General features: G+C 54.4%; 1 protein-coding gene across 1 annotated transcript in view; it reads right to left on the reverse strand.

The window, feature by feature from the left end:
• The window catches only part of GNG7 (G protein subunit gamma 7), a 106,084-nt gene that overhangs the window by 70,366 nt on the left and 17,733 nt on the right, over window positions 1-17,985 (reverse strand). The window lies entirely within an intron of this gene.

The following is a 17,985-nucleotide window of genomic DNA, read 5'->3' on the forward strand; positions in this document are numbered from 1 at the left end:
CTGAAATGTAGGAAAACAAAGAAACTTGCCCACAACTCACAATTAAAATTTGTGGGCAAATCTAGACTGGACACTCGGCCTCCTGTCCCTGTGTCAATGACCATCCATTCCCATCTATCCCACACTCTCGACGGGGGGTTAATTCCAGGGAGCAGGGCTTGCGATTGGAGATTTCCACTTTCTCATGCCTGTGTTATTTATAAATACATTCTCGACAGGGGGTGAAACTCGATTCCCCGGGAGGCGAGAAAAATCTAACTCTTTCTATGCATGAAGCACAGCTGTACAGACAACACATAAACAGATACACAGTGTACCTGCACTGTTAGTATTTTTTTTTAACTGTGGTGATCTTTATTACACCCCCAACATCTTTTTTTTTAATTTTTATTTATTTATTTATTTATTTATTTATGGCTGTGTTGGGTCTTCATTGCTGCGTGTGGGCTTTCCCTAGTTTCGGGGAGCAGGGGCTACTCTTCATTGCGGTGCTTCTCATTGCAGTGGCTTCTCTTGTTGTGGATCACGGGCTCTAGGCAGGCAGGCTTCAGTAGTTGCGGCACGTGGGCTCAGTAGTTGTGGCCCGCGGGCTCTAGAGCACAGGCTCAGTAGTTGTGGCGCACGGGCTTAGCTGCTCCGCGGCATATGGGATCTTCCCAGACCAGGGCTCGAACCCGTGTCCCCTGCATTGGCAGGTGGATTCTTAACCACTGTGCCACCAGGGAAGCCCCCGTGCTGTTAGTATTTTATGGGTCTTCCATAGGAGAATTTTTTCTCATCAACTCTTTGATTACCAGAACTTGAATTTTTCCCAAAAATGAGCAACCTCCAAAGGTGGACAATTAAGGGTTTTTTTTAATTGAACTATAAATGATTTACAATATTGTGTTAGTCTCAGGCGTACAGCAAAGTGATTCAGCTATATATATGTATATATATTCTTTTTCAGATTCTCTTCCATTATAGGTTATTACCAGATATTGAATATAGTTCCCTGTGCTGTATAGTAAATCCTTGTTGTTTATCTATTTTATATTTATTGGTGTGTGTCTATTAATCCCATACTCCTAATTTATCCCTCCCACCACTTCCCCTTTGGTAACCGTTAGTTTGTTTTCCATGTCTATGAGTCTGTTTCTGTTTTGTAAATAAGTTCACTTGTACTATTTTTTAGATTCCATATATAAGTGACAGCATATGACATTTGTCTTTGTCTGACTTACTTCACTCAGTATGATAACCTCTAGGTCCATCCATGTTGCTGCAAATGGCATTATTTCATTTTTTATGGCTGAGTAGTATTCCATTGTATATATACCACATCTTCTTTATCCATCCATCCGTCAATGGACATTTAGGTTGCTTCCATGTCTTGGCTATTGTAAACAGTGCTGCAATGAACATTGGGGTGCATGTATCTTTTCAAATTAGAGTTTTCACCAGATATATGCCCAGGAGTGGGATTGCTGGATCATACGATAGCTGTATTTTTAGTTTTTTAAGGAACCTCCATACTGTTCTCCATAATGGCTGCACAACTTACATTCCCACACAGTGTAGGAGGGTTCAACAATTAAGAGGTTTTTAAAAGTATCATTATGAACTCATGGCGTTTAGATATATGGTATGTCTTCATCCACTGCCAGCATTATTCTTTTTGATAAGCAATTAGGACAAGAAAGTCTAAAAAGGATCATGAAAAAAAGAAAAAAGAAGATTGAGAGAATGCTGATTTCTACTGAGCCAGTATCACTTCTGTATTAATTTATTTTTACATGAAGGAAAAAAAAGATTGAAGCTGAACTAAAAGGTCACTTCACTACAAGCTGGAAAGAAGTCTAGTTTCTAAGAAACATCTCCAAAAATGGGAAGTTGAGTTTCTAAGGAACAGTTCCACCGAGTTTTGGTGAGGAATTGGGGCTGAGAACTGGGGAGCAGGACAAGGCAGGAAGCGGGGTGCCCCAGGTGTGGCTGGAAATAAGCCAAATGCCACTGGGTCCTGCTCGCAGGAAGGGCGCCCTACTCTTCGCTCTGCAAGCATAAATACCACGTGGTGCTTTGCTGGCTGGCCTGCTGTCCTGGGCTCACCCCGGGAGCACTGCACTTTTCCTCGCTGACTCGGGGATTATCTGCCTTTTTGAAAATCTACGCTGGGATCTGAGGTTTCAGTTTCACCAAAATAAATCCTGCACTGGCCCAGCCCTTCGTCAGCTCATCCAAACAAACCAGTCTGGTTTCTGAGAGCGTTTCAAGGGGTGCTGGCGGAGACAGCCCCGCCCTGCCGGCCTCCGGAATGCAGGATGCAGAGCTTGAGGACGATCCCTCATCCCTTGGCAGGCCTGCATGCCAGGGGGTACCAAAATCCCCAAATTCGGGGAAGTCTGGGCATTTCTCTAAGGTTGTGAAGTAGGTTGTCAACCCAGGTTTGGTCTGGAACATCAAAGTTCAGAGGCAACACGGAAGCACTTGAATGAAGGGACGTGGTGGTCTCCCCTCTCCCTGCTCCCACCCCCCGGGGATCCTTGCCTCTTGCATTTTATTTATTTATTTATTTATTTATTTGCAGAAGGATTCACATTTATTGGTTCAAATACAGTACCTAACATTTGATCAACATGCATTTCACACTAATTGGTCACATTTCCGAGGGTAGTCAATTCACAGAAAAGGGCCCATCCCTTGCCAAATGAACTTCATTTGTTCACAGAGCCCATGGGGTAGGGACAGGGTTCTCCCCCTCAGCACCGTGGACATTCAGGGCCAGGTCATCCTCTGAGGGGCGTCCTGGGCACTGTGGGATGCGGAACAGCACCCCTGGCCCCGCCCACTCAGTGCCAGGAGCCCCCCCGGTCATGAAAACCACAGATGCCCCAGACATCGTCCAGGGTCCCCTGGGGGCCAGTTCACCCAGATGAGAGCCCTGATCTAGAAGAACTCATGACACATGAACAAGCAACTGGCCTTTGTTGATTCAGCTCAAGGAACGTCCGTGGCGCATCTGCTAAAGGTTGGTCTGGGGACTCCTACTCCCCGGCTGCATGGCTCTGGGCAGGTCAGTCAACCCCTCCCACATCTCCTGGGGCTGTGCGGTCAGTGCCCCCACGGGGTGCTTGCTACTTGGAGCCGTGGGTGGGTGAAGGCACAGAGGAACAGAGCAGGAAAAAAGGCATGGCAATGCAGGGAAGTCCAGCTGACACCCACGGAAGTCATAAACTACATGCTATTTCTCGATCTGCGTCTCCCTTGAAAAAGTTCCATCCGCAGCCTCCAAATGACTTGCAAAAACTTAAGCAAGAAGTTTAGAAAAACGAGTGACAAGTGAACCGAAATGTGGCCTCCAAAACCACAATAAGGTTGAAAACAGCGTTTTCTCCTTGGAATTCCAGGCCTTCCAAGGTCTCATCCAGCATTCTCATGGACTTCAGGTTGGGCTGACCCCTTAATGAATGTTCCTAATGCACTAATAACAGAGTGCAATTTGCAAAAATTCACATTATTGCAGTTGGGAGCGGCTTGCTGTGTTTAGCGGGGGGTGTTAAGGTAAGTCTCATTATCTGAGCATTTGGCATCATGAATTCAATGATTGTGAGCTGGACTGAAAATACAACATGAGGAGAGTTTTGTAAACCAAGCAGAAAGGAAGTCCACCCACCATTCTGCGAAGGCACCCACAGAGGACACACCCAGAGTGAGATGGGTGATGCCGAATTAAGCTCTCCCGTTCAGTCCCTGTTCCAGATGCTCTCACGGTGAAAAGACTTGCGGTGTGTGATTACCGCTTCTCTTCCTATTATTTTTAATATCATGACCCCTAAATGCAAGCCATCTGCTTCTGTATATAGGTGAAGGTACCCCAGATTTTTCTGACACTGGAGGGAAAACGGCCGTGTTGCACTCACTGAGTGATAGCCCCCCAGGATGTTCTGCCTTATCTCAACTTTAATCTTTTAAAAGATAATAATTAGAGGAACAGTCATGGCAGCTAACAACACCAACTCTGGAGGCAGAAGGGTTGGTCCCCACATCCAAGTTCTCCTGTCCAGAGGCTACGGGAGACACGGAAACTGAACTGGACGAGATGCGCCGCAGCTTCTGCCTTAAAGGCAAATGAGGTGGGCTTCCCTGGTGGTGCAGTGGTTGGGAATCCACCTGCCAATGTAGGGGACATGGGTTCGAGCCCTGGTCCGGGAAGATCCCACATGCTGCAGAGCAACTAAGCCTGTGTGCCACAACTACTGAGCCTGCACTCTAGAGCCCGCGAGCCACAACTACTGAGCCCTCGTGCCACAACTACTGGGCCTGCAAGCCACAACTACTGAACCCGTGCAACACAACTGCTGAGCCCGTGAGCCACAGCTACTGAGCCTGCGTGCCACAACTACTGAGCTTGCATGCCACAACTACTGAACCCGTGAGACACAACTACTGAGCCCATGCACAATTACTGAACCTGCAAGCCACAACTACTGAGCCTGCACACAACTACTGAGCCCGTGTGCCACAACTGTTGAAGCCTGTGCGCCTAGAGCCTGTGCTCCGCAACAAGAGAAGCCACTGCAATGAGAAGCCTGCGCACCACAACAAAGGGTAGCCCCCGCTCGCCGCCACTAGGGAAAGCCCGTGCACAGCAACGAAGACCCAACGTAGCCAAAAAAATTTTTTAATAAATAAATCAAATAAAATTACTTAAAAAAAGAGTATGCTTAAACACAAATAAAAAGTACAAAAAAAGAAGTACGTACAGGTAAAACCTTCTTAGCTATGACACCAAAAACACAAGTGACACAAGAAAAAAATAGATAAATGGGGAAACATCATCAAAGTTAAAAGCATTTGTGCTTCAAAGGACACCAGAAAGAAAGTGAACAGACAACCCACAGAATGGGAGAAAATATTTGCAAATCCTATCTCTGGATGAGGAACTCGTCCAAAAAACCACATATATGTACATCATTATGATGATAAAAAGGTATTGGGGAGAGTGTGCATGAGTGGTGGTGCAGGGGGTATTTGGGAACTCTGTACTTCCTCTCAATTTTGCCGTGAACCTAAAAATACTCTAAAAAATAGTCTATTAAAAAAATATCGAGGATCCCAGACAGCTTGTGTTAAAAAAACGCCAAAAAACCTATTTCTAAAATTTTAGCAGGACTACATTTTCAAATGACAAGTAGCAGCTTTTCAAAAAAGTTTTTTTTTTAAGGGAGAACAGTGCTGCTTGCTGCATTTTGCAAATCTGAGACGGCCGGATTCTCATGCCAGCTTCTGCGTTCAATCTGCTGTGACATGAGACCCACGTAACTGCTGGAAAACTGCACACATGTGTGAGAAAATGCGAGTGACAGAGGCCAGGAGTGCTTAGTCTTGGGACGCTACCAGGGAGAACCTGCTGCAGGGTCTCCTCTCCATTTCACAGCTGGGAAAACGAGCTCAAAGTCGGCACCAGACCTGCCCAAGTCCACCACATGCGGCTCAAGTCCCGGGATACACCTGGGACGCTGCGTCTCCAAAGACTCTGGCTGTGGGTAGGTAGCCCCAGACCCACCGTGCCTCAGTTCAATCCGACCAACCGCTGACTGCCCAGTGTTTCCAAGGTGATGAGATGGAGGGGTCCCGCTGAGGCCCATGCCGTTTTGCAGGTTCACGGCCCTCCATGCGGTATACGCCTCTGTCACCCCTGCCCTCCCGCCAGTGTCCCTACTGCTGGGCAGCAGGAAAAGAGAGGCACCTGCAGAAAGGGAGCGGATGTCACCTGCCCCCACAAGATGCCAGCCAGGAAAAGAAAAGGCGGTGGGAATCCCAGAGGGTCCTTCCCGCTCCTTCCAGAAGCTGTGAGGAGCGTGTTGGAGGCGTCCCCCGGAAGGAAGCCTGCTGGGCCCCAGACGTGATTCTTACCGAGGCTGAACCACCCACAGGCTCTGGCTTCGCTCTACTCCCTCTGGGCCTCGGGTAGAAGCAATCAGCAGAAAAGAACAGACTGTGTGAGGGCCCCAGGTCACACCAGCCCCCAACTCGGCGAGCAGATGAAGGGAGATTGTGGTTGGCGGGCGGACTGTGGGGACACCTGGGGCCAGGGCCCCGGAGCATCTGAGCACGAGCCACTAACAGAATGAGCCACCACCGACGGTATTCTGGGAATCAAATGAGTCCCAGACGCCAGGCTCGAAGCAGAAGCCGGTCTCAGCCCGGGCAGCAGGCCACGCCTCTCCTCTTTTCCACTTTTTCTTCCATCAGAATTGCCTTTTATAGCCAGGTTGATATTTAACAACCAGAAGAGGTCAGAGGGTGAGAGTAGCAACCACTGAAGTGTAAGGCCGGGGAGGACAGGCCAGATCAAGGCTGGAACCCAGACCCTGGGCTCTGGGGCAGGCGCTGGGCACAGAAGCGTCGAGAGGTCATAGGTCGGGGGCTGGCGAGGGTGAAAGGGTGGGGCAGGGCGGGCATCCTGCTACCAAGAGCCGACCTGCTGTGTTCTTTCCACCCCTCCAGGCTGCAGACCGGACGGTGGAAGCTCTCTGGAGAAGCCCAGGGAATCTAATCATCCCAGGCTGGGAAATGCAAACTCAGGCCTGTGTTCGTGGAGCCTGGACCCAAAACTGCCCAGAACTATGCAGGGCTCATGCGGACTGAGTGGCGGCTAAATATAGGAAACCCACCTATCTGGAGAATGCAGCTTCTGCATTTGGGAGGATGACGTTAGGCTTGTTTTTATTCATTGTTCACAGATTGTTTTTGTTTTTGTTGTTTTGTAGGGCATTAGAGCTGGGAGGAATTTCAGAGTTTGCCTCACGGAGATTCATTTCACAGACAGAGGACCTGAACACCTGAACTCAAGAGGGAGGGGCGTTTCTTTTTTCTTTTTCTTCTTTCTTTTTGGCCGCGCTGCTCGGCTTGTACGATCTTAGTTCCCCGACCAGGGACTGAACCTGCACCCTCGGCAGTGAAAGCACTGAGCTCTAACCACTGGACCGCCAAAAGATCACTGGAATTCCCAGGAGGGATGTTTCTTTTTTGAGGAACTGGACGTTTTCTGCTCCATGCCTCTGAACCACGGCAAGAAGACCTCTCCCCATGCTCTCCACTTCTCACCTCGAGAGTCTGCATCTCCCCCTCCCCACATTCAGGGATGGAGTGTGGTCTGTTGGAATGCTTTTCCCAGAGACAGATGTTGTGGAAAGGGCAAAATCCAGCTGGGGCTTCCCCCCACCTTAGAAATAGTCAGCCCAGGGGCTTCCCTGGTGGCGCACTGGTTAAGAATCCGCCTGCCAATGCAGGGGACACGGGTCCGAGCCCTGGTCCGGGAAGATCCCACATGCCATGGAGCAGCTAAGTCCGTGTGCCGCAACTACTGAACCTGTGCTCTAGGGACTGCGAGCCACAACCACTGAGCCCGCGTGTTGTAACTACTGAAGCCCAGGTGCCTAGAGCCTGTGCTCCGCAACAAGAGAAGCCACTGCAATGAGAAGCCCGCGCACCGCAACAAAGAGTAGCCCCCTCTTGCCGCAACTAGAGAAAGCCCGCACGCAGCAACGAAGACCCAACGCGGCCAAAAATAAATAAATAAATAAAATTATTCTTTAAAAAAAGAAATAGTCTGCCCGGAGGGCCCAGGAAAGCAACTGAATTCTGGGGGGTAGATTGGGTACCTTTGTGCAGTCTGTGTTAGTTTCCTGGGCCTGCTGCAACAAACCACACTGATTTGGTGGCTTAAGGCAGCAGAAATTTATTCTCTGCAGTTCTGGAGGCTGGAAGTCTGAAATTAGCATCACTGGGCTGTAACCCAGGTGCGGCAGGGATGCGCTCCCTCGCCTCCCCAGGAGGCTCCAGGGGAGGGTCCTTCCCACCTCCTGCAGCTCTGGAGGCCGCGGTGTCCTGAGCTTGTGGTCGTGGCCTTCCAGTCTCTGCCTCTGTCTTTCTGTGGCCTCTCCTCTGTGTCTGTGCAGAATCTCCTCCTGCCTCCTCCTTTTTCTTTTTTTTTTTTTTTCTACTTTTTAAATTCTTTGGCCGCACCGCGTGGCATGCAGGATCTTAGTTCCTGGACCAGGGATTAAACTCGCGCCCCCTGCAGTGGAAGCTCAGAGTCCTAACCACTGGATCGCCAGGGAAGTCCCTCTGTCTCCTTCTTATGACTGCATTAAGGGCCCACCAGGATAATCTCCCCATCTCAAAAGGCTTCATTAAATCACACCTGCAAAATCTTCGCCTGCTCAGCTAACAGGTTCCTGGGACTTAGGACCTGATATCTTTGGTGGGGAGTCATTCTTCAGCCAACCCCGAAGTCTCTCTCCAGGGCCGACGTGCATGCTGACAGGAATGCCCCCATGCCCAACACCAGGCGGCCTGCCCAGGAGAGAAGGCAGCTGAAGCAACGGGCGAGGCGGTGGTGTCTTCCTGGAGGATGCCTCCACACGGAGCTGGTAAGGCTCCCATTTGGGCCAACAAGAGAGTTCCAGAACCAGGCAGTGGTGCTGGTTGCACAACATTGTGGATGTGCTAAATGCCAATGAATTATCTGCTTCAAAAAGATTAAAATGGTGGAATTTTTTTTGAAAAATGAAGATGGGAGGGGACTTCTCTAGCGGTCCAGTGGTTAAGACTCCGCGCTTCCACTGTAGGGGGCATAGGTTCCAACCCTGGTCGGGGAACTAAGATCCCACATGCTGCAGGGTATGGCCCAAAATATTTTTTTAAAAAAAGGGAAAAGAAAAATGAAGGGACTTCCCTGGTGGCGCAGTGGTTAAGAATCCACCTACCAATGCAGGGGACACAGGTTACAGCCCTGGTCCAGGAAGATCCCACATGCCACGGAGCAACTAAGCCCGTGCGCCCCAGCTACTGCAGCCTGCCTGCCTAGAGCCCGTGCTCCGCAACAAGAGAAGCCACCACAATGAGAAGCCCGTGCATCGCAACAAAGAGTAGCCCCCACTCGTCGCAACTAGAGAAAGCATGCACGTGGCAATGAAGACCCAACGCAGCCAAAAACGAATAAATAAGAAAAAACAAGAAAAATGAGGTTGGAAAATAAAATCCACCCCGGGGTCAGCTTTGCCTCCGGGGCTCAGCCTGGCACTGGGACCCACCCTGGCGGCATGCCCCATCCATCCCCACTTAAGCTGCGGGGCTGCCGCCACCTGCTGCGGGAAACGGCGTGGTGGGTGTCAGGATTAACCCGTGGTCACCACTAAAAACAAGTGAGAGGCTTTCTAGGGAGCAGCCTGAGAGAGCCTGGCCTGCAGCTGCAGCCAACGGCAGCAAACAGGTTCCTGCCTGGCCAGCTGTCAGAGAGCACGCACGCGGGCCACAGCGGAGGAGATGCCGGGAAGGTCACGGGAGCTCACAGGCAGTCCCTTGAGGGGCTCCTGAGGTCAGATGGCATTTGAGAGAAAGGTGAGACAGAGCCTGCTGGCTGCTGGGCCACCGTGCGCAAAACACGTTAGTTTCGACACCTCAAAGTCAGAACGTTTGCAGGTGGCGAGTGGGTGGAGGGGAGGTGGGGCGGGGAAGGGACAGAGGAGGAGAGAAGCCTAAACGAGAGAGTAAGACCTGATTCAGCAAAGGTTCTGCCTACACAGGATCCGCCCGGTGAAAAATAGAAACCCGATGCCATGCAAGGGCAGACTTGCGAACAGAGATGACACACGGGACCTGGGAGGTTTTCTGTGCGCGTGCGTGCGCACACACACACACACACACACACACACACACACACACCCGGCCGGGGGCGGGGCACATGGATATTCTGACAGAGGTGGCCGGCGCAGCCAGCACCGTGGGAGCCGAGGGTACAGCACACGAGCTCCCCGAGGGACGCAGGTTCGCGATGGGACACAGGCAGCTGGCTCACGTGGGCCCGATGCAGGCACATGTGTGCTGTCTGGGACTCAGCCCAGAGTCACGAGGCGGGGACTCTGGCAGAGCTTCCCTCGCTTCCGCCGGACATCCCGGGCCGAGGTGCTCAGGGCCCCCTCCTCCCCCTGCAAAGAGCTCGGAGGGAGGGTCCCCAAGTTCCCCCGTGCGGTGGACAGAAGCGCAGGACACCGTGGCCCCGGGGGCCTCCCAGGTCTGTGGTTTGCTGGCACCCTCTCGGCCAGCACCACGGCCTCCGTCAGATGCCTGCAGGCCTGTGAACACAGCCCGGACCTGCTCTAAAGCCACACTTCCTTCTGCAAACTTTTTTAAGAATTGACATGAGGTTTTCATAAAATCAAAGTAAAGCATTTGAAAGTGCAGTCACAGTGCTGTGCAGCCTCGACCTCTATCTGGTTCCAAAACATTCTCGAAGGAAGCCCTGTCCCCATCAGCAGTCACCCCATCCCATCCCCAGCCCCTGACAACCAGGAACCCACTCCCTGTGTCTGTGGAGCTGCCTGTTCTGGACGGTTCCCATCAGTGGAGTCGCACCCTGTGTGTCCTTCTGTGTCTGGCTTCTCTCACAGAGCATCGTGTTCTCAGGGTCCATCCACGCTGTAGCGAGTGTCAGGGCTTCACCCTTTTTCATGGCTGAGTGATGCCCCTGTGTGTGGAGGGACTACCTTGTGTTTGTCTATCATCTGCTGATGGACACTTGGGTTCCACATACACTTGGGTGTGTATGCTTGAGTATCTCTTTGATTCTCTTGGAGTGGACTCACTGGGTCACCTGACTCCCTTTTCACCTTTGCCATCCCTGAAACACCCCAGACCAGGCCTCCCCATTCTGCAGCCTGCAGCTGGCTTTTGGGAAGTGTAACTCTTTACAACGGTAGGCGCACATCTATCCGACAGGCATCTACAAGCCCTGGGATGATGGGGAGTGAGGATCTTCAGAAGGGGACCCTCCAAAAACCCAACGATCAAGATAAATATCTTAATGCGCTGTTGTAAAAAGTCAAAACGGGGCTTCCCTGGTGGCGCAGTGGTTGAGAGTCCGCCTGCCGATGCAGGGGACACGGGTTATGCACAAAATCCACCATAACCCGGATATTGACATTTTAAAATCAAGACAGGATTGTGAACGGTGCCGTGAGACCCATCTTGGAGTCCCAGTCAAGAGGAAAAATCAGAATGACTGGTCCTGTCCATCTTGGAGTCCCAGTCAAGAGGAAAAATCAGAATGACTGGTCCTGTCTTGATTTAAAATTTTGAAATTCAGTTCATCATGGATTTTTGCTTTGCTTTTAGATTTTCAATAGAAATACTAATGTCACATCAAAACATTTTACGTTTAAATGAAATCTAATTAGATTAAATAAATAAGTTAAAATGAAGTTGAACTAGTTAATTTTCACTTTACATTCAATATTCTTTATCTTGATCACTGAGGTTTTTGGTGCCCCCTTGGATTTTTCTCCAATGCCTGGCTCTCTGCACCCTGGTCTCAGCCCTTTGATTTGGGACTGATGGATCCGAGTGAGTAACCCAGCACAGCTGACTACTTGCTAGTGGTCCTCAGGTTCCCTTCTCTGAGCCGCATTTTGGACATTTCTAGAATCCCAGTTGTGCAAAAAGAGCTGGAGGGTGGGAGTGACGCTTGCCCAGCATGTCCTGGTACTTGTCCAGGTACCCAGAAGGGTCCTGCCTGTTAAAGGGTCCATCAGCCCGGCTGCCAGAACCTGGAAGGGGCCAGCACAACGCAGAATGACCTACCGGAAACGGGGTACAAGCTAGGGTTCATTTTTTGTTTTCTGTTGGTCTGGAGTGGCAGCTGGCGTTGTCTTCTAAGTCCCAGTTTCCTTGTCGACAGAATAAAGCCCCTATCACTGGCGTCGCTGGGGGATGAGAGTGCCAGCACTTGGCAGGTTCTCCACGAATGCCAGGCCCCTCTCCCTCTTGATTCCCCAGGGCCCTTAGGACAAACTTCCCAAAGAAGGAGAAGAGGGCTCAGGGCAGGCGGCAAGGTGCGGGTCTGTGCCACCTTAAAGCACCTGCCGCGGATGTGACACGCTGGTGAGGCCCTTCTGAAGGGCCTGAAGACGATCCTGGTGTGTGTGTGCTGGGGAGGGGGCGAGGAGGCCGCTGGCCTCTCCGCATGTCAGCAGAGCTTCCCTCGGGAAACTTTCCACCACACTGCCACCTTATCAGGCTTCAAGGAAGCACGTCAGCACTTTCTTAGAAAAGTATTTGTTCTGTAGGTGGCACCAGCGGGCACTTCCCTCAGCCCTGCCTGGCCTGGAGCGTTGTTCAGTCTCCACCCCCAAACCTTCAGGGGCACATATTGTTGGATGAAGACATTTCAAGGGTCTCAGCCGCAGAGGGTGAGCTTGGGCGGCCCAAGGAGGGGTGACAAAGACCAGCTGTAACTTCTGCAAGATGCCGCCCCATTTCAGAAGGGGCTTGGAGCCGGGCCGGGTATGCTTCTCCCTGGCTGGCTGGGTTTCAGTGTGGCCTAGGGTGTGCACATCTGTCTTCTGATCACTTAGTTTGAGACTCTCAGTTCCCAAAAGGCAGCAAAGGGAAGAAACTCAAAGACAGACCCAGGGCAGGCTGAGGGCCAGGTGGGAGAAAGGCCATAGTCGTACACAGAAACTGTCACCCCCACCACCCCCAGCTCAGCCGGTTGCGCTGGCCCCGATGGCGGCCTGCAGTGAATCTGCTGTGGGGCCGGTTCCCTTCCCCACCCGCTTTCCGAGAAGTGGGGGCGCCCCTGGTGCTGTGCCGGGGCTGCCCCTGCCCAGATCACCGTGAAGCCGCTCAGCCCAGTGATCTGGCCCCTGGCGAGACAGCCTGGAAGTGCACCGTAGGAGACGATGACCGAACATCAGGATCGCGAAGGTCTCCGCAGGCTGACTTCAGGGGAGAGGAATCCCGCCAGCGGGCGTCTAGACTGCGGTGTTTCTGGGATGCTGGAACCGGGAGCCAGAAATGCCAGCCAGCGGGAGGGCTGTGCTGCCACCTGGTGGCCACGGCTGCACGGGAAGCACGACGTCCGCCCAGCAGTGTGGCAGGCGGACCCCAGGTGTTGGGTATCGGCGGTGAACAAGGAGGGGTTCCAGCCCTCGAGGAGCCTGAGAATGAAGGTGGAGGGCCTGCAAAACCTGCATTGATTTAGGGCAGGTGAGACCCCCGCTGGGTTAGGGATGCCACGGACCCTCAGGAGACTTCGTTCCATGACCATGTGACCTCTGAGGTCCGGGGATGCTGCTGCCCACACTTAAATACACACCTGAGGGGTAGGGAGAGGAGGTGACTCACAGACACTGGGGGTCACCCTGGTTTATACCGGCTGACCGCTGGGGATTTATTCTGGAGTCTAAGCTGTGCTATGGATCAAATTCAGTATTTTTCCAAATAATAAATGCAGGGGTCCCCCCCTCGGCACTGCTGACATTGAGGCGGGGTCATTCTCTGTGGCGGCCCTCCCAGGCACTATGGGGTGTGCCTGTGGGGCGCGAGCCCGAGACAGGTTTGCCTTGGTAGGCCCCTGCCTCCAAACAGCAACCCGGGAAGTTATAGTTTATTAACTGCACAGCTGTGAAGATGAATACAAACCAGGCTGGGTTGTTATTATATATTCCTTAAGACATTCACTCTTGGTTGACTGATTTTAACGTAAGTGAAAGCACTTTGGTGGGCCCTGGGCGCGGGCCTCCTGTGAAGGACGGGGGCGAGCATGCTGCCCGGACCACCTTGGTTGAAACGTTGCTTCTCACGGGGGCCTCCCCTCCCCTCGCCCAGGCTGGGTCAGCCCCCTCTGCACAGGCCCAGCTCCTGGATGTTCACTTCGGATCCTGGGGCACTGCCCTAGACCCGGTCTCTATCCAGGCAGTCCTGCCCCCTGGGCACTGCCATGTCTGGAGACTTCTGTGGTTGTCACACTGGGGGTGACCTACCCCACAAGCACAAAGGACGGGCACATACAACACAAAAGGTCCCCACTGAGCCATGCTCCCTGGGCCTGCCCCAGGGCTCCGAGGGACGTCGGGGAGCCTGACCCGTTCCTGCCAGAACCACGGGTCCCACAGCCCGAGAAGGCCACAGCGTCCTGAGGGGCCATGTCTGGGGCCCAAATCAGCTGGAGAGACGGATGGAGGGAGGGCGGGAGGACGGCTCCTACCTGGTGGCCTGAGCAGGCTCACGCAGTGAGGAGCTTCGTGAACACCATCCACTCCCTGCCTACCAGGTCTGTGCAGGGCCTCTGCACATCTGGGCCTGGGGGGCGGGGGTGAAAATGCACGTAACATAAAAGCTACCATTTTAATCACGTTACACTGTTCAGCTCATTGGCATTTGTACAGCCATCACCTCTATCTAATTCCAGGACATTCTCATCTCCCCCATATGAAACGCCGTCCCCATCAGCAGTCACTTCTCCTCCCCCAGGCCGTGACAACCACGAACCCACTCTCTGTCTCTGTGGATCTGCCCGTTCTGAACGTTTCTGGAATTCACAGCAGTGATTTCTGCAGTGACTCGAGGGTCTGCTGGGATCAAGGACACGGGGCGCCCTGCAATGTGCCTTGAGGGGTGGCCCTGAAGCTATGGGCACTTCTGTCCCCTCATGTCCTGACAGCCACCCCAGAATGTCGTTACAGGCTGGGCAGCAGCAAACCCCGCGTGCCTTCCAGGCGGCTGCTGCAGGGCGATCATGTCGCATCCTCTGTGGGTCGTTGTCTCCCTGCATCAGCAGGGGCAAGGGCCGGGCAGAAAGAGAACCCCATGGGGGGCTGCTGACGTTACTGCTGCAAGACCCACGGCACCAGCTCCCGGGCCGACCGGAGCGGACTCAGCGAAGCAGGAGTGCTCACAGGCCAAGCCTGGCGACCAGCGCCCCGTGAGGAAGATGAGAGCGCTGGACCAGCACGGGATGAGCCTCAGGATAAGCCCAGCCTGCCTCGCCGGTCACGAGTGTGACCGTAAGAAGGACGTGTGGTCACCTGGAAGGCTGCGGCAAGAGTGAGGCTCAGGGGTGGGCCACCCAATGTTTGTGCACCGTGGAAACTTCCAGAGGTCACAACCCAACGCGTGTGGGGTAGAGGCAGGGTCTCGCAGCGGCACTGCTGACATCCGGGCCGGGTCATCCTCGGTGGGACGTTCCCCAAGACACATTCCGTTCCGTGATCGTCTGACACAAATTCTCCTAAACAAAGTTTTATTGGCACGCGGCACAACCGGTAATTTACAAGAGCAGAACTGAGTCGTCTTGATGGAGAGTGTCAGCCTGCAAAGCCGACAATATTCCCTCTCTGGCCCTTTCTGGAAAAAGTGTGCTGACCGCTGACCTCTGGGCAAGCCCGGTGAACCTAACATTCTAGATGGGGGAGAGAAACATGCATACAAATAACTACATGAAACAGAGACAGTTTTACTCGGAGGCGTCATGGAGAAAAGCGAGGCAGTTCAGAAGGACCGTGGGTGTCGGTGGGATTCAAGGACGGGCTGGAGAGAAGAGCCCTCGCTGGAAGGGGACACTGGAGCACACACCCTAAAGAGATGAGGGGCGGCCGTGTGGGTATTTGGAGGGAAGGTGGCGGCAGCGGGGGTGCAGCTCGTGCAAATGTCCTGGGGCGAGACGATGCCTTTTGGGGTAGCGGGCAGCGAGGTCAAAAGCTGACAGGCCCTGTGGCCACTAAGAGGTGAGCTGTAGCCCTTGGGAGATTGGGGAGGGGGTACTCCGAGCAGGGAGGTCACATGACCTGACAAAGCTTCTAAGGCTGCCTCTGCGGCTGCTGAGCTGGCGTTTCTTTCCTCCACGTGACGCAGCCCTGACTCAGCCTGGAGACGGTAGCCTGGCAGTGGGACCTGCAGCTCCATCTGGGTTGGGAGGGGGTTTGCAGGAGCTGCCTGGGCTGGGGCCTGACTCCCCGTCCACCTCCCTCGGCTCCCCGACACAGAGTTTGCTGGAAACAGGCGGGTCCCCGCAGCTCCTTCCCGGGAGCGGGTGTGAGCTTCTTGGAAGCCGCAGGCCAGCGGCCACAGAGCTGTCTGCTGACATCACTGTGCGAGGCTGCGGCCGTCAAGACCCTGGGCTGCTCTGAAAGGGCTTTGAGGAATCGGAGACAGGGCGTCAGGACGACGTCCCACCTCCCCGATCCCCGCGTCCCACAGAGGACAGCGCGCCGTGCGTGCGAGGGGTGCAGGAGCTTCAGACAGGGCGCGTTTCCTGCAGACCCATGACCCCCACCCATGACAGAGAGGGGGCTGCACCAGCGTCCTGGCATCATCCCGTGGACCCAAGACCAGAATCACGAGCTCCCAGGACTAGAAGGAGTCCGGAGACAACACTGGGCGGGTCATCCTCTGGGGGGCCGTCCCGGGCTCTGCAGGGTGTGCAGCAGCACCCCTGGCCCCCACCCCCTCGATGCCAGGAGCGCCCCAGTCAAGATGACCACAGACGTCCCCAGACATGGCCCAGTGTCCCCTGGGGCAGGATCAGCCCCAATGAGACCCCCCCCCCGTCTGGGTCCAATAATAGAAATGACTTTGGAAGCAGCTGGTCAGCCCCTCTGCCCAGGGCCCCGTGTGGACAGCGGACATATTTGAGGAGCAGAGTGAGGAACCTATGGAGCTGCTGGTTGCTGGGCTGCTGTGTGTTGAAACGGAGAACACAGATGCTGAGATTTCTGGTTGCCCAATCCCTGGAAAGCACAGTTCCCAGCCCTTCTGCATCACAGCCAAGAAATCCAGCAGAGGCCGGGCTGTGTTCCTGGCATTGCGGCCGCGGCGGCTCTGCGTGACCCCAGGCTTGTTCCCGGCAGGTGCTGCGAAAGGGACCCAGCTGCCCCAGGAGGGCGGGACTCCTCGGCTTCTGCACCCTGCCTGCCCCTCAGAGGGCCTGGACTGGAGGTGGCTCTCACCCTGGGAACAGTCTGGGGACACCTGTGGTCGTCACGACGGGGGGTGCCCCTGGCATCCAGTGCGTGGGGACCAGGGAGGACGCTCCATATGCCGCGGTGCCCGGGACGGCCCCCCGCAGAGGAGGACCCGGCCCCATACCCACAGTGCCGAGGGGGAAGGCCCTGGGTTAATTACTTGGGAGAAAACTGAGCCTGCTCCCTGCTCACACTGGACACCAGCATAAACTGCTGACGGTCGGGTGAGCCCAGTGTCTCTGAATGGCCTCCTCTCCTTCCCACACCACTCAGGTGGCGTGTCCCGTCTGCACGTCAGCAACACGCGGGGGGAAAGAAGCCACAGCCCCCGCGGCTGGGGTGGGGGGGGCAGCCTGGGCCCCAGGCTGTCCCCGGTCGGCAGCCATGGCCCTAGAGACCGCCCCGTGAGCAGGACCGTCTTTCCCAGCCCCTTCCTGGTTAGCCCGCCCCAGCACACTGGGGCGGGTGAAGTAAACACAGCCCGGCGCCAAGGACAGACGCTCTGGCCTCGCCCGTAGGCGGGGGCACCCGCAGGGGATGAGGCAGGGGAAGGGGGAGGGACCTGGGGCCCAGAGCCTCCCCTCGCCTGGCCTGGACCTCAGAGCTGAGCCAGTGCCGGCCCAGGGCCCACCCTTGCTTTAATGCTCTGCTCTCACCGTCTGGAATCTCCTGGAAACTTCTGAGCAAGGGGCTCAGGTTTTCATCTCGTACATGGCCCTGAAGATCCTCTCGCTGATACCACAGCTGCAAGACGAAGGAGTTTCTGAGGCCTCGTCCCTCTGAGCGCCATGTGGGCCACCAGCGCCTGGGGGGACGCTCAGGATGGGGGTGCGGGAGGGTAGGGAAGCCCAGGGTCACAGGCATTTGAGTTTCTAAGCAGAGAGCGATTTGGAGTCCACCTGCGTGCAAGCCTGGCTCTAAACCCAGGTGCCCAGCGTGAGCAGGGATCGAACTCAATGCTTTTTCCAAATAGTTAACACAGGGTCCCCGTCCCCCCCCCACCCCACCCCCGGGTGCTGCTGACATCAGGGTGGGGTCGTCCTCTGTGGGGCAGCCGTCTGGCCTCCCACCCACTTGATGCCAGACCCCGTCCCCCATCGTGACAACCACAGATCCCCCAGACGTGGTGCAGTGTTCCTGGGGGCAGAATCGCCCCTGGTTGAGACCCACTGGCCTAGACGAGGGACTGGTCTCTTCT

The sequence above is a fragment of the Neophocaena asiaeorientalis genome, unplaced genomic scaffold (assembly GCF_003031525.2).
Source record: "Neophocaena asiaeorientalis asiaeorientalis breed wild unplaced genomic scaffold, Neophocaena_asiaeorientalis_V1.1 scaffold469, whole genome shotgun sequence".
In the NCBI taxonomy this organism is placed as follows: Eukaryota; Metazoa; Chordata; class Mammalia; order Artiodactyla; family Phocoenidae; genus Neophocaena; species Neophocaena asiaeorientalis.